The sequence below is a fragment of the Dermacentor silvarum genome, chromosome 10 (assembly GCF_013339745.2).
Source record: "Dermacentor silvarum isolate Dsil-2018 chromosome 10, BIME_Dsil_1.4, whole genome shotgun sequence".
Taxonomy (NCBI): domain Eukaryota; kingdom Metazoa; phylum Arthropoda; class Arachnida; order Ixodida; family Ixodidae; genus Dermacentor; species Dermacentor silvarum.
In genome coordinates this window covers 148,618,346-148,644,806 of record NC_051163.1, presented here as the reverse complement: position 1 = coordinate 148,644,806, position 26,461 = coordinate 148,618,346, and the positions used below count along the sequence as shown (strand labels likewise).

The 26,461-nt window shown below is 46.3% G+C and overlaps 1 protein-coding gene across 1 annotated transcript in view; it reads right to left on the bottom strand.

Annotated features, from left to right (window-relative positions):
* LOC119431906 (protein piccolo-like) overlaps window positions 1-21,976 on the bottom strand; it is a 208,062-nt gene extending 186,086 nt beyond the window's left edge. The window contains 1 exon segment of the mRNA XM_037699348.2: window positions 21,852-21,976. The gene's annotated coding sequence lies outside the window, so the exon portion shown is untranslated.
* Between the last annotated feature and the right edge of the window lie 4,485 nt (window positions 21,977-26,461).

The following is a 26,461-nucleotide window of genomic DNA, read 5'->3' as shown; positions in this document are numbered from 1 at the left end:
AGTCGCGGCTTCTTCTTCGACCTCTGTGCAATTCTATCTTTCGCTCCTTTCTTCAGGGGTTGTTGAAGTTCTTTAATATCGTTGATGATTTAGGGGGATCTGCTTCGGAGCCTGGCTACGGTCAATCATAGCTCCCCAATCGCATTATGCCTTTGTGCTGTAGCATCGGCAGAGGCGCTACGTTATGCGCAATGAGTCTCGCGCTGTTTAGTGCGGAATCGTTGGGAGAAAACATTCGCACGAGCGCCCAGAGCAAACTCCTGTCGATAAGAAAACTTAATTCATTTTGGAGATGGCACTCGCAGCTTGTGATGTCGAGTGACACGTCTGTTTCTTACTCCACCTTTCTATGTTGCCAATCGCATTTTGCCGCTGGCTTTGTTTTGTATTATTTCGCCTCAATGCCACTTTATAAGAAAACCTCAAAGCGTCTAATCAGCTAATTGTAGCAGCTAGTGGTGCGATCGCACCTTTCCAGGTGCAATATTCTTCTCCAGTGTGACATCGGCGGAGTGGCTGAGATTACATTTTCAAACAGTCATCAAAAACCAAACACAAAAAATGAAAACATGTGCATTATAAGTGTGTTCGCCGCACTGTTTTCTTAGTGTGTCGATGATTAACAATAATAATTCAAAAAAGAGTGGCTCAAATGTAAGACCTCTTTCACTCGATGCGGCTGGAGTTCAAATCCGTATATTTTCTTTCATTTCTTTTTTGATTCTTTATTAACTTCTCGCAAAGCTCCCTGGGATGCCTCTGGTGGATGTCAACGCCAGCAGCGGCCATCTAAGCGACTAGAGAAGAAAGTCCAGAACAGCTATCGCAGTTGACGATGCTTACTTCTCCTAAGCTACACTATACGCGCAGTGAAGTATCCTTCACAGGACAGACAGACGTTCTTGTGGCTGCTTTGCTAAAGATATATACACCGCTTTATATATATAATTACACGGGATCCAATATTTATCTGTGGTAGCAAACATCATCATCCCTTGGAAACACGAGTTGCGGATGTGTCGTAGATATATGCATAGGCATGCAGACAAACTTCGGATTGACGTCTCGAAGAGCCAGGTCATGTTGAAGACAACTCTGGCGACCAATCTTCCTTCTGTAACAATCGTATTCAGATAAACAGCGCATAATATACTGTCTTTGCTATATGACTACATAATGTGTCACCAAAGCATAACCACTCACTCTGTGGTTTGCAGTTGATCAAATGGGAATAATGATACCAACGGCGGGTCACTAAAGTGGAGGAAACGTGAAAAGGTCCGTGCTATTTAGGCGCCGGTTTTAGTCGTATGAACGTGCGTGCGTGCGTGCGTGCGTGCGTGCGTGCGTGCGTGCGTGCGTGCGTGCGTGCGTGCGTGCGTGCGTGCGTGCGTGCGTGCGTGCGTGCGTGCGTGCGTGCGTGGGTAGCTACAATTAGGCTTTATCACACACGTGCGATACCAGCTGAACCTTCTGCGTCCCAGGATTTCATGGTCTGACAGCTCATTTAAGAAAGTTGCGTAAGCAGTGGCGCCCGATTTAAATATTGGGTGTACGTTGTGAAACTCTTCGTCCTGCACTACAGAGCTGCATACTCGTAACACTTACGGTACCAGAGTCTATATGCACTGTCACTATATTGTGTCAATAATCCTGGCAATGGTGGGTCGCACACGGATTTCTTTACACAAAGCCCTTCTAACTTTGGCTCACTTTCTGGTATGCTATAGTGAGCTCTTTGATGTTAACTTGTGATTAAAAATTTATCATTTAGCCTCAGTTCTATATATGTGAGCTGTTTAAAGAACGTTACAAACAAATAATAACTGTACAAGGTGTCTAAAACAAGCCCTCGACCTCCCCGGTTACACCAGCACTGACCTACTCCTTCAACTAGGCGTCCATAACACACTGGACGAGCTCATCGAGGCCCAACGCCACTCTCAGCTGGAGACACTCGCTCTCATAGCGACGGGCCGCCACATCCTCACCTCGCTCGGTATCACCTACCACCAATCAACACGGCCATAAACACCAGATCCCCTCCACCATACGAGCCTGAATTCACGCCGACCCTATCCCCAGAAACATGCACCCCGAATACAACCGCGCACGCCGCACAGCACGTGCCACGGCTCTCACCAAAGCCCTTGCTCGCCACGACGGTGCAAGTTCCGTCGACGCCACCGAATATCCTCACGGTACCCGCTTTGCAGCCGTCAACACGCGTGAAGGCTCCCTCCACCATGCTATCAGCCTAGTAACCCCAAACGCTGAGGAAGCTGAAGAAGTGGCCATCGCTCTAGCCACATTAGACCCAACATGCCATACCATCGTCTCTGACTCCCGCTCCGCCGTTATCAACTACATCAACGGCCGTATCTCCCACCAAGCCTTGCGCACCTTGCAACAAGCACCCCGCTCAACCGACCGTCTGGTTACACTCGTCTGGTTCCCAGCTCATGTAGGCACCGTCCATCCGCACCTCCCCAACCTCAACGAGGTTACCCACTCCCTAGCACGATGGCTCGTTAACCGCGCGGGAGGCGGGGAGGCTACCCCCACCGGTAGGGATCGCCTGACACGCTACAATGATCTTGTGAAATCCTTCTACTTAGAGCATACAACTTTCCCCGGCCCACACAAAAAACCATCCCGAGCGCAGGCTACAACTTTCCGCCGGCTACAAACCAACACCTACCCCTCGTTACACCGTTACAACAAGATCTACCCAGACATTTACCCCAATCCCACGTGTCATATCTGCAAGAAACAGCCAGCCACACTTCCACACATGCTTTGGGACTGTACACAACAATACGCCGACACTAACCCCACGACTCTCTCGTCGAGATGGCACGCTGCTCTGCGTAGCTCCAACCTCGACGACTAACTCTGGGCGACCCAGCAAGCCTGCGAGGCGGCGAGGAGGCAACACCTCGACGTCCCCGCGTGGGAGGCCTAAGCCCAGCCACCACCTCTTGCTGGTTTCAATAAAGTTTATTCAGTCAGTCAGTCACGTATCAACAATAACTTCCCGTAGTTGAGGGTTACTGCCCACTCAGCATCTATATTTAGCAAGACGCATGCCTAAACGTTGCCGAAAGAATTTGTACACTGGTAATCAGTCAGTAAAGTGAATTAGTCGTGAATTCAAAACACTTCACTGCTTCACCGAAGTATCGACAGCCTACCATACACCAAATCAGAACCACAAGCATCTAAAATAGAAGCCGACATGTATTTTCTCAACGAAGCCATGCCAAATCGTAGAGCCATCCGTACACTTCCCATCATTCCAACTGTGCTTGAAACGACCACGCAGGGCCAAGTTTGCCTTCCTCTAGTAATCCTAATATGAAACTATACGCGTCGCGCATGGCCTTTGAGACCTGGAGACACGCGCGCGGTACGCTGCGCGCCACCCAACCTCCGAATCCATGTGCTGCTTGCTCACTTTAGCTGCGTCATTGAAACACACAAACAAAAAACGGGGAAAAAGACAGGCGTCACAGTCATCTGACGCCTCCGCATAATTCCTTCGCCGTCTTTTTCTGTTTCTTTGTAATTCATTTTCTCCCCATTCAACTCGCTGCCTAATCCTGACTATTTGCGCGGGGAGAGTTAAGTTTGTGCGCGTGGGTTGACGAGGGCGTCGTGCCTGAGGCCACGAAGAAAATCGGCTCAGCACTCAAATCTTCTATTTGTTCAGCGTCGCAAAAAAAAAAGAAACTCTGCACGCGTCGCCGGAGCCCGGTGTGCTTTTCTTTTCTTTTCTTTTTTTTCTTTTTTTTTCTCTTTTTTTTAACCGACTGCAGAGTTACTCCATGTGGGTTTTAGATTTTGCCGTCATACTTTTTTTTCTTTTTAGAGAGAGAGAGAGATAGTGCCTCTCGTTGCGTGCTCTTATTAGTGCTTCCTTTTGACACATAGCTCAAGTGCTGCGCCTGATGCGCTGGAACGGAAATCTCGCCTAACGACCAGCTTGAGGTAACTCGAAGTGTCGCAGCAGAAAAAGTCAAGGTGCCGGATTTTTAATCGGGTGTTGCTGTCTTTTCAAAGGTCCTTCCAATTTACCTCCAGAATGTATTTTAAGAGAGTGCGGCTCGCTTTCCAGCAGCACTAAACTGGAAGGAATGTACAGTGGTCGCGTGCATATTCTCGCTACAAACATCGAAAATAAAAGACACCTGACCTTTTCTCAGTGTACGGAGAAACTAAACACAAAGCGGAGGGGCAATGTGAATGGAAAACGTTGATACGCGCGTCATGCAACATCATGTGGTTGTTTTAGCGACAGCAGTTATGTGGACACTCCAGGCGAATTTCATCAGTCGCCGTCGCCGTGATGTTCCGTATAAAGTCCAAGGGTGATAACATCATTCCCACGCGCCTTATGCTGCATGTGCGAGGGAAAGCGTGCGAGGGTGAGCCGACGATGGTGGCTCAATCTCGCGCGCCCAAGGGAAGAAAGCGGGAAGGAAGCGCACCGTCTTCCGTCGCGCGCAAGACTCCGGGAGGAGTGGGGGCGCGTTCTGCTCTGGCGGCTGTTGCGTAAGGCGCGGCCGTGCGCGGCCGCGCGGGCCGCCCTATTTTGAAAGCCATCGACGACGAGGACAAAGTCCACCGTGCGCTGTTTTCACGGCTTAGTTCGTGTTGATGCGAGAGGTAGCACGAAGATCAATTCGCTCGCTGCTGCTTCTGCGCGCGTGGCACCACGATCGTTAATTTAGTTCGTAAGCCTATGTATTTAGACTGTCCTTACTTCATATAGCTGTCGACTAATTTGCTGTCGCAATCGATGCTTCGCCTTTCGGGCGAAACCGCGACTTTTTGTTTGTTTGTTCGCATATTTATTTGTGTTATGCTCAATGTAAAGTAAGCGTTAGGATAACGTTTGGCTTGTCTCACTCGCGAGAGCAATTTTTAATTGAACTGAACGAGTCTCAACGGCATCTTTTTATAGCAGTTACGTCCATATTTAGTGGAAAATGTCGTAGGTTCCCCTGAAGGTGTTTTGCGGAGGAGGCGTCCGTCAGTACTTTTTTTTTTTGCAGTCCTCACTGAGGCAGAACTCGAGTATGTTCAAAACACGCGCAGGCTGAGATTGCAGGTTTCAATAATTAGCTGTTTTCCAATTTTAGATTCCCCTGCGTATGTGCGATAAGTTGTCAGATAATTTTATGGGGTCTAAAAATATACGTGGTGGTCTTTCCAATCAATATTGCTGGAAGCAGAGCACCGTCGTTTTCGGCTACGCATCTGTACCTGTGTGTTTAGCGCGAATGATTTTAGCAATATGGTGCAGAAAGAATCGCCGGAATCAACCAATCTTTTGTTCGCTAAGTTACATTTCAATATGGAGTTTAACGTCCCAAAACTGCACAGTGAATAACGAGGCACGCCGTAATGGGGAACTCCGGATTAGTTTTGGCCACTTAGTGTTTGTTTTTCTGGGTTTTTTTTTTACATGCACTCAATTCACGGTACACGAGCGGTGTTTTTTTTTTGCGTTTCGCCCCCCCCCCCCCCCCCCCGCTTCTCTTCCCCCATGGAAATTCGGCCACCGTGGAACAGAACCCGTTACCTGAAGCCCAACAGTGGAACACCATAGCGACCGACTCACCAAGACGGGTATAGGTACGTAACTTTCGAGAACCGCGTAGCCTTTAGTAATTGTGAGTTACTCAGGAGCACACTAAGCATCAAACAGCAAAAAGAGCCGCATCGCGGTGAAATTATGCCCGAATACAAACTAATACAAAAAGCGCACATTCGAAAATATGTAGACAAAGTAAAAGAAACATGCTTAAACCACCGACGTTGATCCTCAACGTTAGCAAATGGCCGAAATGATTCTATAGAAATCTATGCGCTTTATTTGAGAAATGATGCCCTTGGACGGCGTAATTTTTGTAGTAGGTTAGGATATTCAGGTAGCGTTCATTACTTAGTAGGGTGATTCCATAGAGAAGAGAGTCGTTAACCAGAACGGGTAGACAGCAAGCCCGTCTCAAAGAGTGACCGAGCACTCCCCACCAAGAACACAAGCTCTTTGCATTTTCGATGAAACGCAAGGATGCCATTCGCTTAAAAGAAAATGTAAAGCATAAAAAAAACAACTAAAAGAACATAGGCGATATAAACTTGGTCCAGTCAGTGCGTGTGGTCAAGTTCTAGTACTATACCGTCAGAGATCATCAGCTCCCTACGCCGCTGTTTCTCCCGGGCCTTCGAGAAACATTCTTGGTGGCGCGAAACGCACCACTCCGGCGGCGTCAGTGCGATGAAGTTTGCATGTAAACGAGAACGGCCGCTGCGTTTGCCAGTTTCCCCGCAAACTACAACGACGCAAACAGGGTTCAGCGGCAATATGTTGCTACCTCGTGACTGATGCAGCGATAGCTCTGCGGCTTTTCGCACGTCGCGGTTTCTCCAAACCTTATGTCGAGTTTCCGGTATACCGCAGAGTCAAAATGAGCTTCTTGACCAGATTGTTTTGTCAACCTTATAGCCGAGTTTGTCGCCTGCTACGTTTTATTTTTTATTTATCTTTAGCCCCTTGATGCATGCTGGTTAATATTAACCACAGATTCCAAACTTCGTTTATTTTTTACCTATGCAATACGGTTTGTTTTTTCTTCTGGCTTGACATCAATCCGCAATATTTCCTTGGATTGTCGTGTCGACGTCGTGTTGTAATTAATGGTATTATTTGAACCTTGTTTTGCCAAGGACGCATGCTGTAAGAACGTAATTAGAATGCGGCGATGCAGAGTAAAGACATTCCATCTTTTATGTATACATACTACACGTAGTTCCTTGCGCGTGGGCGTTTCTACTCATTATTTCCCTCGTCCTGGGTTCTTGTTTAATAAATCAGTGGATAGAAGCGCTTCACCTCCTGTGCTCACGTTCAAGTTTTGTGTCTTAACTCTGCAGTTAGCGCTGTATTCTAATTATGCTATTCCATCTATACCCAACGCAAACCTTAATCGTTGTAAGAACACTTCTTTACAGCTCGACAACAACAACACAGTTCCTCGTGAATGTGAATGCGAAATTGTTGTGAACATGCTTCAAAGAACAATAACCATCAAGAGAAACACGAGTTTAAAGAAATAATTGCTGCTCTCTGTTCGGAGAAGCATCACGACTGTTTTGCAGATTTCTCGTGTAAGATATACGTGTCAGAATATCCGAGTGCCAGTTCCTTGCTGTTTGAGTTTTAGTTCAGTGTTATGCATTACACTTAGCTTATGCGCTAGTTTTGACGTGACATTAAGCCAATGCGATGCCGTGACTGCACCAAATAACTAAGGACCGCTTCTGGCGCTGATAACCGTGACAACACCACTTACGCGCTTGCGACTTGTGTCACAGCGTCTGCAGTGTTTGTTTTATTATTTCGTTATCGGTTATTTTCATCTTGTTTCCTCCTTGTATATTTTTGTTCTGAGTGATTTTCGGGACATTTGGACAGCTGACCGTAAAGAGGCCTATCTTCGCGCTTTTCTTCACGTAATAATAAAGAAAATGTTTTGTAGATTTCAACGAGGAGCTGGGGTAATCAGGTGGGTACATGTGTCGAACACCTCGTGGCTCCCTATTTCCTGCGAAATATTCCTAGTCTTCTATTCAGCAGTGTTCTCTTAAACTCTCCTATTTTTTAATTTTTTTATCATTTTTCAAATTGAAACAAATTTGTGTGCTTGAAAGAACTAATCCACTTCAACTTCGTCTGTGGCAGGTTAAAAATCCGCAATAAAAATAAAAATTATCGCCAACTACCACTTTTGCTGTCAGCGTTATTTAATTGCTGCGTCGTTGATATTACAAATCCGCATGTTCGAAATAGGCGTCGATAGGAATTCCAGTAATTTTCAGCGTATAGCCTCTCAGTTCGTCGCCTCGCTGTACACTTAGTTACCGTTTCTTATGCACCGCATAAATGTAAACACAAAATCCGCAAGCAGTATTGTTTTCTTCATTAATTGCCATATCACACGGCCGTGTTCGGATCTCTCTGCGATCTACACGCAAGAAGAAAGAAAAAAAAAATATCTGCGTATTTCCCGCATGTAAAAAAAGATGTTGTTAAACGAAGTTCTACATCTTCTTTGATGCTCGTGCAAATATTAAAGCCACGGTTATGCGCTCGCAACTTTAACAAGCCAAATGTTTCTACAAATTGCCGCAAATGCAACACAGCGTTTTTCTTTTTTTTTACAACATACCCACTGGCCCATACCCAGCGACCCAAGTTGTTTTCTAGAGACGGCACATACCCAGCGAGCCAAGTTGTCTATCCGAGCGCATACCCAGCGCCAGTTCTTGTGTACCCAAAGTTGTTGTGTACTATATTCACAAGCACATAGTACGTGTCCAGTTGCCGATACTCAGCGGCTCATACTGAGTGGTACATAACTAATAGCTCAAGTTATCTACTCGGCAAAGACAGCATCAGCCAGCACTATAGCAATGTAGGGGAAAAGAAGCAAATGGAGCTTCGATTTAAGAAAGTAAGACGACTAAAGCCTCTCAAATCCCAGCCAGCAGTTCACTCGCGTCGCCGTCATATTTCCCGCTGCGCACGTCTCCTATATGCGAGACGAAGAAGCTTATATTCCTCGTGCGCGGCAGTATTACGGAAAAAGCCGGGCGGCAGCGCGAATCCGACTGCGCCGTCATTTATAATACACGCCGTATACTTCCAGACCGAGGGCTGCTCTACATCATCGCCGGCGGCGCCGCAGGAACTCAAGGAGGCCGCCTTTCGAGCCCGAGCCGTGTTTTTTTGCTGCTGTCGATTTCGCTGCGGGCTTCGCGGCGTTATACCGCTGAGTTCGCGTTTGCGCGGCCCAGGGCCACGATGCTTCCTTCGTTCGCGGTGAAGAAACAAACGAGTAAAAGCGGGGGCGACCTTGGAAACTTAAGCCAGCTTGCGCGCCGTCTTGCAGGTGGATGTTGGCGTTACGTCTGCGTTCCGATAGGATCTGCGCACATATTTTTTTGGCACAACATCGGCAACAAAGTTGTCTCGCGCATGAGAGTGACGGCGAACCACGATAGTTGATATGATGATAACGGCGTATAACGACACGATGGCAGAGTAAGGTTGCCAACTCTCGAGTGAACGAAATGGGGACTGGTGGGAAGGGGGAGGGGGGGAGGGAGGAAGGTCGCGATTTGCAGCTAGAAAGGTTAACACGGCTACCCCGTCTACCCCTACAGATAGCGGTGCTGTGAACGCTTGGAGTCTACAATACAAATACAACCGTGGCAGGAAAACAAAACCACTTTCATGTTTATGGCAATTCAGACGAAGACAATAAAGAACGTACAACCGAGCTGTCAGGCTTTATGAAAATGACATCTCGTTCATTGATTGTTATTCAGCAGGGGAAAAAAATGTCGGGACACTTGGCCATCCCGATTGGGTCAAATCGGGACTCGGGACTGTCTCGCTGAATTCGGGACGGTTGGCAACGGTACAGTTAAGGCGCCCGGTGGAACCAAATATCATCTTAATAAGATGTGCTTTCTGTATCCTACCCTCTCACAGCGTCGACAATAACATATTAAAGAAAAACATCATCTCCAGGGCATGAAAAGAGAAGGAGAATGTATGTGTATGTTAGTGTGCGCACGCATGCATGTATGAGTTTGAGCATTACACTCCTAATAGCGTCAAGCAACGTTTATCGACTGACGCCGCAAATTTTCGGTTCACGCCATAGAGTCCCGTTACTTCATTGTTCAGACCATTCTTGTGTCTAGGCAAAGTGTCATACCTTTAAAGAAGCAAAGGCTTCACAACGTTCCAACACGTGCGTTTGAATCTGCATAACGTTTTTCATGTCTTTCCTAATTCTAGTTTCCAGAAAATTAAAGCGACCACTTAGTACTACTACTTTCATCATTAACGCGCGGTTATTGCTTGCCATATACAGGTTCCATGCCTTGTGGGAATCGACGTTATGCGAAGCAGTGTGCGGAGAGCCTACCAAGTTAACGAAACGAACATCAGAGCACCAAGACGTAGGCGGCTGTTTCATGACCTACATTACACGCATGTCATGACATTCATGTCATGACCTGTCATTTATGTTCGTCATACACTCTTGTCATACTAGGCCAATTTTGGTACATACCAAGATAACGAAACGACCCTAAGAGCACCAGGACGTAGGCGGCTAGCTAGATAGATACTGACAAAGTGGCAAATGTTCGCCATAAAATGCTTCGCATTTAATACTGGGGCCATGGCCTCGACCGTGATCCGCGCTGCATGCCACAAGAGCACTGCGGCACTTTTTGGAAGGCGACTCATCTCAGCGGCCACCTGTGACTGAGCGATGAATGCTGTTACGTGTGTGCGCGTGGCATCACTTGTTCTTCCTTTCCTTTCTCCCTTTCCTTGTCTGCCCCCTTCCCCCTCCTCCAGTGTAGGGTAGCAAACCAAGTGCAATCTCGTTAACCTCACTGCCTTTTCTATTTTCTCTCTCTCATGTACACCTTTCGCTTTTATATATCGACTACACTCATTGGCGCCACCAGCCTTTGCAACCTCACGAATTACGGTAAACTCCCTAATTAGATATCACTCATCAGAAACGAGCACATCACCTAAGACGGTTCAATCATACTTTTCTTAAACGAAATATAAAAGAAAAAGGTTTAGTCATTCTCTAATGATTACATACTTGTAATAATAATACGAAAATGTTGTGAGATAACAAGAAACCTCGCAGGGTCGAAAAAAAGAAATCTATAACCATATCATCACAGATACACTGGGACATAAGTGAGACAAAAAGGCGAGTACAAGTTGCACCTCACGCTATACTTATTGAGTCCCGACATATACGAACATACTGAGTGCCAAACTCCTACACCAAACGATTCCTAGCCAAGGCTGCCGCACGAACCGACGAGTCAGTAATGTGTAAAGCATTCGTGCGGCCTACATTTAAGGGACAGCTAAGGACGTCAAGTACTCAAAAATACTCCAGAGCCCTCGCCTGGACGCTTCTCGCGTATCTCGTAATTGCGTCATTGGACTCGAACCTTTTATTGCTACGTCCGACTGTTCAGTGAAATATACACTGCGTACCAACCCTTCATCATGGGAGGGTAATAAAAAAACTCGAATAGGACCTTGGGCCTTGAGTTGCCATTACTGGCAACCCAAGGTCCAATACCAGTTGAAAAAGACAACGAGGGATCTTGCATTAAAGACAGAACATGGCCGCATTATGAAACCTAATGTTTTTGCCCATATCTACCGTAAGGCTTTTTTTTTTTCACTTATTCGGTGAAAGCATTAAATACATGGTTTCCAAAAGGTCGCACGACGTCACGGGTTACTTCCGACGCCCACATCTTCGTTTCACTGCCCTGATAACCTAATATTAATGGCATGTTTTCGAGTTTCCTCTCGGCCATCTTCATCTAGGTCGTCCTAATCAAATTGTCCCGTGGAAATCAGCTTTATCGGTTCATTCAAGCTAGTACACAGCTCGTCTTCCACTCAGTGTCTGAGGATAAGCGGTGACGTCTTCGTATACGCCGAAAGCTTTGCCTTTGATTTCGAGATCACGGGGATACCGTGTTGTTGCAATCCTACGACTTCGCAACCTCGGAGGCCACGCAAGAATATGACGCACGTTCAAGAACCTTGTCGCCGTATTACGAAGCCTTACTACGCTGAATAGTAATGAAACCTCCTGCAGTTACGGTGTACGTGTTTGTGCGCCCGCGACTTCCTTTTGCCAGTGCTGTCGAGAGGCGGCAAGGAAATAAACCTCTGACATTGGCGCGGCGGGTAAATTAAGCTCATTGCATATATATATATATATACTCAACGTTTCTTCACTTCGGTTCCGCGCACTGAGTGTTTCTAGAAACGACCACATTGGTGAAGGCACTGCCACGGTTGGCGGGGGGATGGTCGGTGTGCTGGTGTTCTGTTTGAGATGTCGGAACATTCGTTCTGTTTGTGCGCGAAACGTTTCTCCTTACTCTGTGATAATGACAACTGACTATAAAACGTACTACGCATCATCCCACATTCTTGTCTTTATTGTAGTGCCTTCGGCAGCTCCTTCCAAGACCATTCTGTAACATTGACAGATCTATCGGCAGCACATCCTAATCTGTTTCATAGACGCATATGATATCAATTCCCGATCTCCATTACTTCTGCAATCAGGCCGTGTCGCCACGCTCAACCATGTATTTTTCCCCGGTTTAAATACTACGCTGTACATCTAGGCTTCTGTTAACCTGAAGGACAATCGCCAGAGCGAGGGGGGGGGGGGGGGTCTAAAGAATTGGGGGATTGGGCGAGGAGTGTACGATGTGAATTCTCTCTTTTCTGCTGCGAATGCAGAGCAGCAAGATGAAGAATTATGAGACCGTAAACCACAGCGTCAGCATCCACAAGCCTATTAGCACCGAGCTACAAGTGCTTCCAACTGGAACTCCTACCATTTCACCTCTCTCCCCCTTCACTGTAGGCTTTCCGCAGACTCAATTTCGTCAATCAATGTTGCCGAGCTTCGAGTTATCGATTAATTCCCCTCTCGCCTAGCCGTTTGCCGGTTTCCTGACTAGACCACTTAGTAGGGTGTTATTTCTTTTTTTAACCAATTACGAAGCTTCCTTTCCGACTCCGCCGTTTAATTTTCTACTCTCACTTTACGATACAGAGTCAGCGAAGCCAACTTTATCATTTTGCTCATGCGGTTAACGAACTCGTGCGCGTTGCACTTGCATGTCGCTGAGGCGTGGACGCAGGTGCCAATTATGGCAGCCGCTGCGCGTTCAGCGAGTTCTTAAACGCGTTGATCTGCAGCTCACGTTGCTGATTACGTAATCAGATTTACGTAGCCCGAGCGCGCGATCACGTAAAACTATAAGGCAGCGCGTTTATGCCAATCTATGCCGTTATTTGCTTTGCAGTATGACTAACGCGAAAGTCGGGAGTCGGCATAGACTTGAGAGCGTAGTTAGACGATTCGAAAACTTCGTTGTTCTCACGAGATGTCGGCGTCAGAAAGGTACTGTTTCGTTTAGACAAAATAAGATAAGCGCCCTTTCGGACTTTACTTAAGAAGGGGGGGGGGGGGGGGGGGGCATAAGACAACAGGGCGCCCTACAGCACTTGTGGGGTACATACCCAAGGGTAGATAAAACAGGAGTGAACGGACAATCGTACAAGAAAAAAGAAAAAGTAAGGCACATGGTCCTTTTGAAACGTTCCGTATGCAATTCCAATAGTTACCTTTATTCCATAATGTATTCCAGTTACCACAAGAATCATTCGGAAAATGTAGGAGACTATTGGACAGCATACGGGAACGTATCAGTAGCAATGAACAACAATTATTATTATTATTATTATTATTATTATTATTATTATTATTATTATTATTATTATTATTATTATTATTATTATTATTATTATTATTATTATTATTATTATTATTTGATTTGTAAACATATACACAGGAAAGGGAAAGCGAGTTGCAAGGCTGGCAACTGCCACCGGAAGGGGCACAACACTTGCCTATGATCTCGTTTGATCTGTTGATGATGAACAACAATTGTGACATAAGATATAATACATAATTATACACCTATACGAAACGCTATGGCGGCACGAATGTATCCATCGCCCGAATTAAGCCCGCGTAGCAATACCAAAACTTTAATCGGAAAAGCTATTCCTGTCAGAGGTGGCGATAAAAAAAAAGAAACTGGAAATTTCTGCACAGGTTGGTCGGCGCATATGTTGAAACGAGATCTAACTGAGGATGGAAACGAGCCAGAGACCTAAGCTGAAAGATTCCTTTCGGAACAGGCTTGCAGATACACCGTCCCAAGCGCACGCCGGACACAGAGCACTAACTGGCTCTAATTGTATTCTCGTCACCCATGTACTGCTAATGCCGTTTTCCAATGGAACAAGAGGTCTTGTAAGGCTAAAACGAAATTTAATTATGGGGTTTTACGTGCCAAAACCACGAGCTGATTATGACGCACGCCGTAGTGAGGGACTTCGGTTTAATTTTGAGCACCTGGGGTTCTTACTTATTTAGTTAGTTAGTTAGTTAGTTAGTTAGTTAGTTAGTTAGTTAGTTAGTTAGTTAGTTAGTTAGTTAGTTAGTTAGTTAGTTAGTTAGTTAGTTAGTTAGTTAGTTAGTTAGTTAGTTAGTTAGTTAGTTAGTTAGTTAGTTAGTTAGTTAGTTAGTTAGTTAGTTAGTTAGTTAGTTAGTTAGTTAATATGACTTGGAAATGTTCTCAACAAGGAAATATTGCCAGCTTCTCGGCAAATATGAATTTGTTAAACGAATGAAAGATGATTGGTGAAGTGAGGAAGAAGAAAGGCGTAGGAGGCTGTCGTTGTTGTAGTTGTTATTGTCATCGTCGTCGTCATTGTTGTTTTTTTCGGCAGGACATCGTTCAGTGCGTCATCGCGAGACGGGCGAGCAAGGCAACGCACAAAGCAATGCGGAAAATACTGCAAGATGTACAGTGCTCAGCGATTGAAACGCGATATTCACAGCGCGTGGCTGCCTGGCTCTTTGCCCCATCGGTGGGCGTTGGGGACGACATCGAGCGAATACATTTTTGTACCACATGAAAGCCACAGTGTTTGTGATGCCTTGTGACACGCATTCGTCCCCTTAGCAATCGTTCCAGCTCTCACTGTACCGGTAATGCGAAATGCGCCGGCCGCCATTTGGCCCGGAGTATCGAGTTTCAATCACGGAGCACTGTACAGCCTGTGAGCCAACCGGCACACGATGCAGCCCCCCCCCCCCCCCCCCCCCCCCCGCTTCACGACACAACGCCCCCAAGATGGCTCTTCTAAACCTTACCAATCACAATCTAAGTCGGCGTCACTTAAGCACTCAGCATATTAAAGCACGTTTGAGTGCTTCTGCCAGTGTACTTTGATATAGCATAAGACACATGAATATAAGCATATAGCCACCGCGTGGGAGCCGGCAGCCTTGTCCAAACTGATCTCGCGATATTTCTGAAAGCAATGCCCTTTAAATGCCCCAGCAGAAACTGAGGGCCAGTCTATTATTAGAAGAGAAGACGACCTGAGTCAGATTATGTTCATGCAGACGAAGGTAAGTTATTGAGCAACTTATGCAAGAATGAGCCTTTGAATGCTCACGAAAGGCAACAATAAAAATACAAAAAAGAAAGACAAAACAGAGAAACACATTTGCGAATACGTAGTGTTAGAGGGCTGAAAAAAAAGACACTCAATTTTGGTGCTTGCTTTCGCTAAAAATTCCTCTTTTTTCTTTTTCTTTCTTTTTGTATTTCTGGACTGTTCGATCTTTCGGTATTGGTCTACTACCAAAATCAGGCTGGATACGTGTAAATAGGGTAATTTATAAGTTTATTTAGGTCACGGCCGTGAGCACATTATAAAGGCTGCTTAACGTGTAATCGGAAATCGCTAGTCACAGGAAGAGCGTCATTCTGACAGAAGTTAATTTGGGCAAGTAAAAAATGATAAATAAATTAAATGGATCCGTTACGTACACTAAGTAAACCAGCAGACACCAAGAGCTTCCCTAACGCCAATTGTCTGCTGCTTTGAGCAGAGAGTACGGGTAATAATTCATGTTCAGTTTGAAGAAATGTTCCGTACATGAGCCCAGAAAGCCACAGAAGCTAAACATGCACACAGTTACATATGCCAATAGAGGAAAAATGCAACTTCAAGAATCTTTAGAACCCGCGAAACATGACATCACCCGTAAAATATGTCCGAAGCGGTCACGTCTGGTGAAAGACAAGCAAAATGAACAAAGTGGCGATAGGTAACTTAGCGCGACCGGAGCAAGGATATCGTAAATTATTTTATGCAATGAGCTAGGTCACGTGGCCACGCCCAATGTTTTCCCGAGTTGGTCTCTATCATTCACGACGAGCGGAACGCCTGGCCGCCGCGTACAACTCGCATCATTATCGACCGCTCTGAAGTGAGCCATGGATTGCGAACGGCCTTGAAACTACCGTCCGATGTTGTACAGTCGTAACGTAGACGGCGTGGAAACCCTTTTGCGCGAAGACATCGCCGAAAATGCTCGCTTGACGTTTTACGTGGACGGATCTTTGAGGAACACTTTGTGATGCGAATCCTCCGGCGCCCCTAGCAGAGACCCTCTTTTAACCGACAAAAAAAATTACGGCTGATCCAACAAATTTGTTAGAATCTACGTTAAGCGGAGCTTTCTTGAATATTTTTACGCTAATGTTACGTAAAAGATTATACAATGAGCGCAACTGTATTTGATCTCCATTTTATGTAAGTGGTTACCCGCGCAGCTGTACGAAAGGCCGCCCCGCTACGTCCTACTAGGCGAGACATCGACACCAAACCGTGAGGTAAAAGTGAGGAAGCTAGGTCCCCGATGTACACCTGAGCGACTGTAACGTGGTAGCATTATCAGATTATCGGGATATCACTGCCTCCAGGATAGGTTCTCATTGCAAACTGCATTAGAACCATTGCGTGGACGTGTATCGTGCACTGGTGTCGGAATTGGCCTACCGAGTGCATGTCCTCCGGGATCGGGTCAGTTAACTCAGCGAGAAACCAAACAGCGTCCACGCCAAACTGCGGGGAAGTAGCCAATAAAAATACACATATGCCTTGTACGATAATCCTATTTGATCATATGGGCTTATAGAGAGAGTGAGAGAGAGAAACATGGTAAATGATTGGCAGGGAGGTTAACCCACACTAGGGAAGGCAGAAAGGGGATGAAATGATTAGGAGAAGAGAAAATCCACTGTGGATATCACGGACCTGGTAACAGTTTTCTGCTCTATGTCACCAAGAGTCAGTCACTCAGTCCGGATCACAGACGGTCACTCAAACCGGTAGTTTTCAAAAATGGGAGCACCGCTTTTGTGGCCTTTTGTAGTTGCGATATGCGAAGCCATGGTTCCAAGATCATGTTCAAGGTGAATGGTTTTCTATCCAACTGATTTAATTAAAGCTGTGCTCATACGGGTTTGAAAAACATACACAGATGACTTTTCAAACACGTATGAGCCCATACGGTCAAATAGGATTACGGTACGGGAACAAATGGGTTTTCATACAGCGTCCAATAGGGTCATACAGGATTGTGGATACGGGGCATTCGGAATTTTTCAATAGACAAGGAAGCTTCGCGGGGAGGGGGGGGCGAGCAAAGTAATGTTAAACATTGGTGGCGACCACAATATTCTGTCAAGACGTCACCGGTCCGGGTCGCCAGCCTCAAGACTGCTAGTACATGGATCCCTTTTTGTTTATTGCATAAACAATAGGCTTCACACTAATGAACCAGAAAGTACAGCCACTTATGGGCGTACTGTGTGTGTGGTTCAAGAAGCAAAGCCGGACTTTATATTATTGCGATAGCAATTATATGGACACTCAAAAGCAGATTTCTGCCGTCGGCGTCGCCGTCGCTGTCGCCGTCGCCGTCGCCGTGAGGTTCCGTATGACGTCATTTGGAGAAGAAATCGTCGCCGCGCGCCGAACGCTGTATGTGCGAGTGAAAGGGCGCGAGGGGCGCGTCTTTCACGGGGAGTGAACGCACGGCAGAGAACAAACGCGCGTTCTGCGCCGTGCTCGCTTAAGGGCTGCAGAAGTAGGCGTCTCTGTTCTCCTTCACAATCACCATGTATGTAGAGCAAACGCGCCTTCTTCCAACGAGCGAGAGGCTGTGGGGGAGGGGGAGGGAAGGGAGGCGACGTTTAGCTGCGGCACGCAGTGCCTATTTATATCAGAGGCTCCGGCAACAGTCACCAACGCCGCACGCATTTTGAGCGAACGCGGGCAAAACGCCGATGGCGTCGACAACAGTTCTGCGTGTTGTTGCTACCAAAGCCGCTCACCTTACTTCCTATGACATTGCTGTGTTGCTATCGCATTCATTGCTTCGCCCTTAGGGCGAAACTGTGACATTTTCTTATTGAAAGCTCACTTGAGTATTGGATGCTCGTGTCCTTGTTGGACGCTCACCTGTGTTATGAGCGAGTTTGTTTGGAGGGAGCTCTTAGCTCTAGGCCACCCTGAAGTCGTAACTAGCAGATTCGATATCACGCTTTGGTGTGTCAAATAACGAAACCGGCAGCATCTCCGAAATTTAGAGTCCTTATGTCAAGAAATATGCCAAAAACCTACATTTTCGTGATGTTATGTGGAAGCATTCCTTCTAGAAGAAAAAAGAGCTAAGAAGAAGAACGTCACCGAGGTTAAAGATGAAAACAAGAAGAAGAAAAAATGTGGACTATTTGTTCTCCTGAAAACGTGGTATTTGTAAACACATTTCGTTTCTTCTGAAAGCAGGATGCATTCTTGCTTCTTTTCAATTTCTTTCTGTGGCTCTTGTGCACATGTTCGCGAGAATTGTGTTCGGGATGTGGCATTCACGACGCAACTTCTTTGTGCCTCCACAGTAACGTTTTCATTTTGTGAACGGTCCCGGAGCGTTTGTTCTTGTGTGTGTGGGGGGTTTAAAACTGATATAACGCTTTCTTTCTTATCTTCGCTAGTACCATTCGCTTTATTTTGCGAACATTTGTTGTGTGCGTCTGTGAACTTTCACATTGATGTCGCCGCACTTCTTTCTTTTAATCTTTGCTAATGACATTTGCATCATTTTGTGCACATCTCTTGTGGCTGTGTCCTCTTACTATAGGGACACCAGACACAAGGTGCTTAGGGAGGGAGAAACTAAAGCCGAATGTCGCTGAAGACTTTTACCCGTTGGATAACGGACCAAAAAATGCGTAAATTTATTGCTGCAGTACCTGCCTCAAACAGGGCTAAATGCATTCATTTGACGCGTATTGCTATTTTTTTCCATATGTCTGGCCGCAAGCCCAGCGAATAATGAAAATAAGCATCTCACATCCTTAAGCACACATACTTAAAAAGTAAAAATGAATAAGGCTTCAGATATTGGCATATTATACGCGACTGCGCCTGGATACCGGCACCCATTCCCCGTCGTCCTGCTACGACGTACGAGCTTCTTCAGAGAGAAGCCTTTCGATTTCTGTTCGCCCGTGAAAGCCTGAGGAAACGGCGCTGACCGTCGGTTTCCAAAACTTCCGCGTCCGCTTCTCCTTTTCAGCCTCGCTGCCGTCGTCTCTGTCTCTTCACTCTCTATAGATATAGCTCTTGGTTCAGGACGACAGAACTCATTTCCCGGACTTCGCCTTTCCGCGCAATTTTGCCTCGGCCTCTATAGAGGAGGGAGGGGGGGGGGGGGGGGGCGGAGGAGAAATTCGACCCACCTCAGGCCTGAGGCACGCGAAAGCCGTCGCCTCTGATCGATGCCTCTCCGTAATCCCGGCGTCTTGAGACACGGCTCTTTCCCGCCTCGGGGAATGAGCACGCCCGACAAAGAGCACAACCAAGAGCATACACCACCGGTCACGATCTTCTTCCTTTCTCTCTCTCTCTCTCTCTCTTTTATTTGCTTCTCGGTTCGATAAGCCATCCAAGGCAAGTGATGAAGCGACTGATGAGGGAGTGTGTAACCGGACAACAAAAAATGAATGTCAAGCGGCAAGTAATGAACAATCAAACAAAAAGAAAGAACTACGTACACTCAGTGAAAAAAAAACAAGATATGATCACCGATGTGACGCCGCAGCGCCGAATCTGCAGACGCGAACGTATCGAAGACGTCTGAGGAGGCGCTCGTGGTTGAGAGGTGAGCAAACACTTGTGTCGAGCAATCGACGTCAGGTGACGTCGATGTGCTCGGACGTGAAGGTGAAGCACGCTTGCAGGGAGAAGGTTTTTTTTTTTTTTCGTCTATTTTGGCTTTTCTGGTTAGGAAGCGGGACGGAATACAGAACGTGACCACGCTAACCCTTACACTACGCTGCAGGACGGATAATCGAAACGGGCGTTGATGCTGAGGCAACTTGTACATATAGTTACGTCGTCCACACGCGATGAAGCGGTCAACAGGGGACAAATGCTAGACACGTTCTAATCAAGTTAATGTCCTGCGGGTTTCCAAGCGCCCCGAAGTTAAGCTTCGTGGCATAAACGGCGTCTGACCAGGTATGACACAACTACGGGAAACATCAGCAACTCCGTAGGGATTCGTGGCATGAAAAGGCGGGCGTAGAAGACACGGGCGCATATAATAGTAACTAAAAGGGGCAAGATGAACAGAAGAACGCCTTCGTGAAGGACAACCACAATACGCATCGCTGAATTATTTGTTGACGTTGGATGAATAATTAACACATGTGGCGGCCAGTCGAGGCAGCGGGAAAACAAAAATCACATCATCGTGGTCGTCGTCATCGTCACCACTATTACAATGACAATCATTGTCATTAATGTCGCCGTGATAAGTGCTTTTGTTTCAAATAGTGTTGGCCATCTTAAAAGGGCTAGTACAGCAAACTTGTATACAACATTCAAATATAAACTAAATGCTAACAGGCAGCGTAGAAATGAATTGTTAGGACAATATTTTCGAGAACATACATGTTTTTCAGATTATGAACATAATTGTACGCGTGACGTAACATACTAAGCGTGACATGATATATTCACGGATATGTAATGCCTCTATCATGCATGAGCTAACTCCATACCACTGACAAATACAATAACAGTTGTCAGAAGTGGAAAAAATTCTGTGATCGGGCCCGGCTGAATTTCCATCACAACATCCTACTTTGTTGCTATTTTTTTCTACGCAGCCAAGTATCAGCAAGCCAATTTTATTTTCTACAAAGACTGTCACCGCTTGTGAAGGCATCTACGACTCAACGTCATCTTCCTCAGTCCCAAAACTAGTGGGTCAAGCAGAGGAACCCTTTTGAACAAAAATTGTCCCTGAAAGTCCCAATGGTACCTTCCTATAATAATTCTACCGGCAGCACTGACAGCTAACGGACTCGTTTATTCTATAACTAAACAGGAAATTGCGTCGACCACCCGGAAAGCTTTGCGGCGTGTGCTGTGAAACACCAGCCACAGAACAACTCACCCACCGGCCAATGAAGCAAGGATAGTTTCCGCATACTAATCATTCAATCGATGCCATCGCCACGTGTTCATTACCAAATTCATTCAACGACATAGTACTGACAAACCTCTTGCTTCTACTGGGAACAGCTTTCCATTTATTCGAATCTTCTTTACCACGTTGTTCGCTAAAACGGTACGAAGGGTCAGTGCCAGTTCAAAGGATAATATCTCTCGGATAGGAAGGATTTGTGAGTACAGACCGTAATCTGTCCTTTATCGCTCAGTCTCGAGTCGCAGGGGATGCAAAGAACACCAGTTAACAACATCCCATCGTTTTCGTCCACAACGTCAACGCTGGTAGCGGCTTCACCACAGTGCGTTGCTGCAATGCACCAAAGTGCCACCAACAGGAGCCGTAGAAAACGAGAAGATTCACTACTCACTCGTGATCACTGCCGGCAAAGGAAAGCTCTTCGTACTGTAGTGCACGCGCAATGCGCGGCCTTGAAAAAACATGGCGTCCGCAGCAAGACGCTCGCTAGCTGTGCTTGTCATCTGCAGCGCAACGTGCACAGCCCACGCGAATCCCTTCCGATGGCAAATAAAAATAAAACAAAGGGAAGAGCCGATAGAATGGAGGAACCAGGCGTCCACCCACGCCGTCTGTCATATCGTCCCGCAGATAAAAGGAAGGGCACCGGGCGCAGGTTACGAAAACGAAAGAAAGGAGAAAATGGAAAGAGCGCGAAGAGAAGAGGAAAAGAAGAGAAGGAGCGCGGCAGCCAGGCAGGCGCCAGCGCGCGCAGCTTACCGTGTGATGTCGTCTTCGCCGCCACATCATCCAGCCGCCGCCGTCGCCGCCGTCGTGATGTGCAACACGTAGCCGGGTCCCTACTACTGCCCCCTACGACACACGGGCGCTTGCGCCGACGGCCGCGCGCAACAGACTACCACGGCTGCGCGCCTCTGCCGTCGCCGGCCGGGCCGCCGGGCCAGGGTCGAAGCCTGGAGGGGAGGGTTACGAACCCTCTCCATCCCTCTCTCTCTCTCACTCACTCACCACTCTCCCGCCCTTTCCTTCCCTCCCGTAACTCCCTTTTCGCGGCTCCCACGTTGATCCTCTCCAGCGCCCACTCTCCCCCTCCGTTCCGGGTGAGCTCCATTTCCAGGCGACCAGGGTGGGAAGGGCGACGAGCGAGCCTGGGAGAGAACTTTTTTTTTTGCCTTCTCTCTCTCTCTCTCTCTCTCTCTCACTGGTCTTCTTTCGTACGGGCGCGTTCGCGCCCCAGCTCTCGGACGACGAAGGCCAATGCCAGGCCACGGCGCGGCGATCAACACAATACTGCGCTCCGCCGCAACGCGCTCTCCTGTCCGTCGCCTCTCCGTCTCTGTGGAGAAGTGCGACGCCGTTGTTGCAACAAGTGCCGCTCCAGGCCCTCTCTCCTTAACCCTCCCTTTCTCCTTCGCATTCGCCTCTCCGTCAGTCTCTCAGCCTCGCCTCCTCATCTGAAGCTCTCTCACTTCGCTCTTCATTTTCATATCGGTCTCACACCGTTTTCGTCTTTGCTTTTTTTTTGCGTGTGTGTTTCGAATTAACGACAGGTCTTAAATGCATAGCAAAACAACGGTGGTTGGATCGTTTTCCTTGTCATGGCATGAAGCGCACACGCAACCCAAACTGTTGCTGCTTAAAAATACCTCGGCATCCTGCGAGGCTCGCTCGTTTTGCAGCCTGCCGTTTTAATCGCGTTACGAGGGATAGCGGGGTGGGCGTTTTAATCAATTACCGCGCACTCGTCGAGGTGTGAGTGCCCGGCAACTTGTTGCGCGATTGATTATCGTTCCTCTTTACTGCTTCGCTTTCTTTCTTTTTTCCAGTGTCAGCCTCAAATTTCGTTCCGTGGAGCGGCTTCATTTAGTGGCAGCAGAGGTCTGAAACGGCGATACAATCTATATTTATTATCAGTGTACCACTTCACTACCCAACTACCTAAAATGACTACACTGAATTAGGTAGCTGTGCGCGCAATCTCCTTTATTCCTCTGCATCCCTTCGCATTGCTAACTAACTAGTAACGGAAAAGTTGTGTAGTTTCTCTACATGGCGGGCTGCTTGAGTGATCGCCGATTATCAGTCATAATCGCAATATCCTTTCATCCAACGTACGTAATATTAAGCACAGATTTTTTTAGCGTACTCTAGTAGCGGAAAGCATAAGCGTGACGTCACAGCGAGAGAGCACAGGGCCCAATAAGTTACTCTAGTGATACAATCGGCGGATAAGAGATACTCACTTGGCCTGGCATACTTTGGAACGTAACTGCTTTGAGAACAGGTTAGCGCTGCTAAGCTCTAGTGGTGCTCAGTTGTTACGTCGGCCAGTCCGTCTGTGACGTGTCAATCCCTGCCTAATCTGGATGTTTAAGCTTCACCGAGCCAGCTGTAGCGCAGACAGGTCACAATTGCACGAGAAATCACACCTAGATTTCCAACACTGCAGCGCTACTTGCAAGAACAATTTTTAATTTCAAAACCAAGCCATACATACATGTGGAAGCAGCTTGTTGTATATAAACGAGGAACAAGAAGTTCTAGCCAGAAAACAGCGTTAGCAAACACGTTAGCTCCGTAACGTTTCATCACCGCTTGCACAGGAAATCTAACTGTTTAGGGGACAGCGCTATCAATGGATTGCTTATGCACGATTCGCCAAGTGCGTCTATATGCTCAGCCTCTATGATTATGCGAGTGGGCTGGTCGTTATATCTCCATGGCATACTAGTATTATCAAACCTTGGGTGGTAACTAAACATATCTGAGAATGAACTGCAAGAAATACGACAGGTGGCAGCATTTTCACCTTGTTGTTTTAAAGTGAAGGAAGCTCAGAGTAAAACTGATTTTGAAGAACGACTGAGAAATATGGTAGAAAGTAAAAGGGTTGCGAGAGGTGTTGAGATATTTGTACAGGAAAAGCATTGATTCACAGTGAAGGACACGAACTAGGAAGCTTACCACTAAGTATGTCACTAGTATAGTAAGTAACACAGCACCAAAGAACGTCAAACGCAAAGTCAGAGAAGCTGGGACCATGTCATGGGTGGCGACAATGGAAAAAAACCTGCTATGAGTAACTACCTAAGAGGAAAAAACGAAATCAGGAAAGAAACATTTCGTGATATCTCAAAGGGAATCTCTTTACCTTTCGAAGAGAGATCAGGATGCTTTCGGACACGTACTTATAAAGCAAGGTACAACTAGGAAGAAGAAGCATGTGCTTACATGGCTCATGTTTTACTAGAATGTGAAGATATCTGCCCAGCGGTCAGTTCAGGCTCCTCTGGACTCTTTGAAGCCCTTGGATTCGGCGATAGCAGGGGGAAGTAAAAATGGAGATTAGTAAGAGGCGATTGGAAGTTTGGTGGCAGAAAAGTAGATCACAAACAAAGGAGGCGTACAAAAACAAAGTTCCCAATAGTGGTTCAGAAAATTTGATACTGGGAATTCTGTGTGTGCTTTCTTTTCTTTTATTAAGATAGCTAGGACGTTAGGCAAAGTAATAACATGAGCTTGGAGGCGCAACCCACCGCCCCGTTTCAAAGGGTATGCTCATAGCATCTATCCATCCACCCATCCATGCTGTGGCCTCTTAACCACTGGTTCATACATCTGCTGACTTGGCTAACATATTATTTTGCGCAGGAAAACGGAATGCGGCAAAAGCCAAATGTCCTGCATTCTACAAACTTTATGAATGCTTTTTTTTTTTTGCACAGTCACCTTTTAATGCTCTGGCCGGATCTGTTTTCCTACAAAGGCTTCGTAACTTGTGGTGCTAAAAGGACAGCCCTTATATTATTGCGGAGTACTTCTTTCTTAAGGTTGTGCGATGGTTGGTGGATGTAGGGCATGACGGCAATGTTGTTGTTGTTGTTGTTATTATTATTATTATTATTATTATTATTATTATTATTATTATTATTATTATTATTATTATTATTATTATTATTATTATTATTATTATTATTATTATTAACTACCATGGCCAACACCTGTAGCCAGATCCCAAACTTTAAGTCTTTTAAGGACACATTTGGTCCCAGCTCAGAAAATGAATTTACCGTTGTAAACACCAATATCAGAAGCCTTCGAAAATACTGGGAAGAATTTAGGTTAGTTGCCTCGTCAGCAATTGGATTTGTTGACGTCTTCGTCCTGACAGAAATAAATGTTTTAGATGCTTGCCTGCATACGTTTTCAGTGCCAGGCTATCAATGCCGTTTTGTGACGCGGCCTCACCGACGAGGGGGCGGGATCGCTATCTTTGTTGGAGATACGTTTGATATTGCACCCATTGACGTGAACTTCGTTCATGCGGAATGTTTAGCGCTCACGATATCTTGCAGTACTCGATGTATAAGGTTGCTAGCTCTATATCGGCCACCTTGCAACAGTGTTACCAGTTTTCTGCTGGAACTCGAAGAAACATTAACCTCATGGAATTCAGTGGAAGAATTATGTTTAGTGGGGGACATAAATATAAATACCATGTGTCCCACAGTAGGCTCTGTATCCGACTACTTGTCCCTCTTGTCCTCGTGCGGTATTGCTAATACAATAACCGTTCCTACGCGGGAAGAAGTAGTTGATGACCATGTAACAACGTCTTGTCTAGACCATATCGCTTCACGTGCTCCTAACTACTCCCTTATTTCTTGTGTTATTCTGCAACGTTTTGCGGATCACTATCTCGTCGCTTGTCGTTCGTCTCCAACATTTCCAATGCCAACTGCTCGCCGAACTACTACACCCAATAACTTAATTTACATCACTATAACGGACCAGAGGATCCTAGATAACCTTATTAACAGTTTTAATTGGATGGCTATAACTGATTCTAATTCACCAGAGAAGGTGTATAGTATCTTCTGCGACCAAATAAAAAAGTTCCAAAATATTTCTAAACACGTCGTAATAAAGAAACGTAGAAAGGATTATAATTGGTTGACCGCAGACATAATGCGTGCCATTTCTTACAGAGACATGCTTTGGAAACGGTGTAAACATGCCTCAAAAAATAAAAACCTACGTCTCGAGTACAAAGCCGCAAGAAATAGAGTAGTTGCTTTGATAAGATACACGAAGCGTCAGTACTTTTTCGAAAAATTTCACCAGTCGTCAAAGAATGCCAGAAAAACATGGTCACTGGTAAATTATCTTCGTGGCAAGAACGCCGCAAACATCAGCCCAATTTCTTTCTTTCCAGGCAAATCGGTCGAGGTCGCAGATAAATTCAACCATTTGTTCGCACTGGCTTCCGAGAACGCATCTTCAGGTCAGGCCATCCAATACACGCTTAAGGAATCGCTTTCAGCTTCCGCATTTCTACCTAGAATTTCAGAAAGTGAACTCCATGAAAT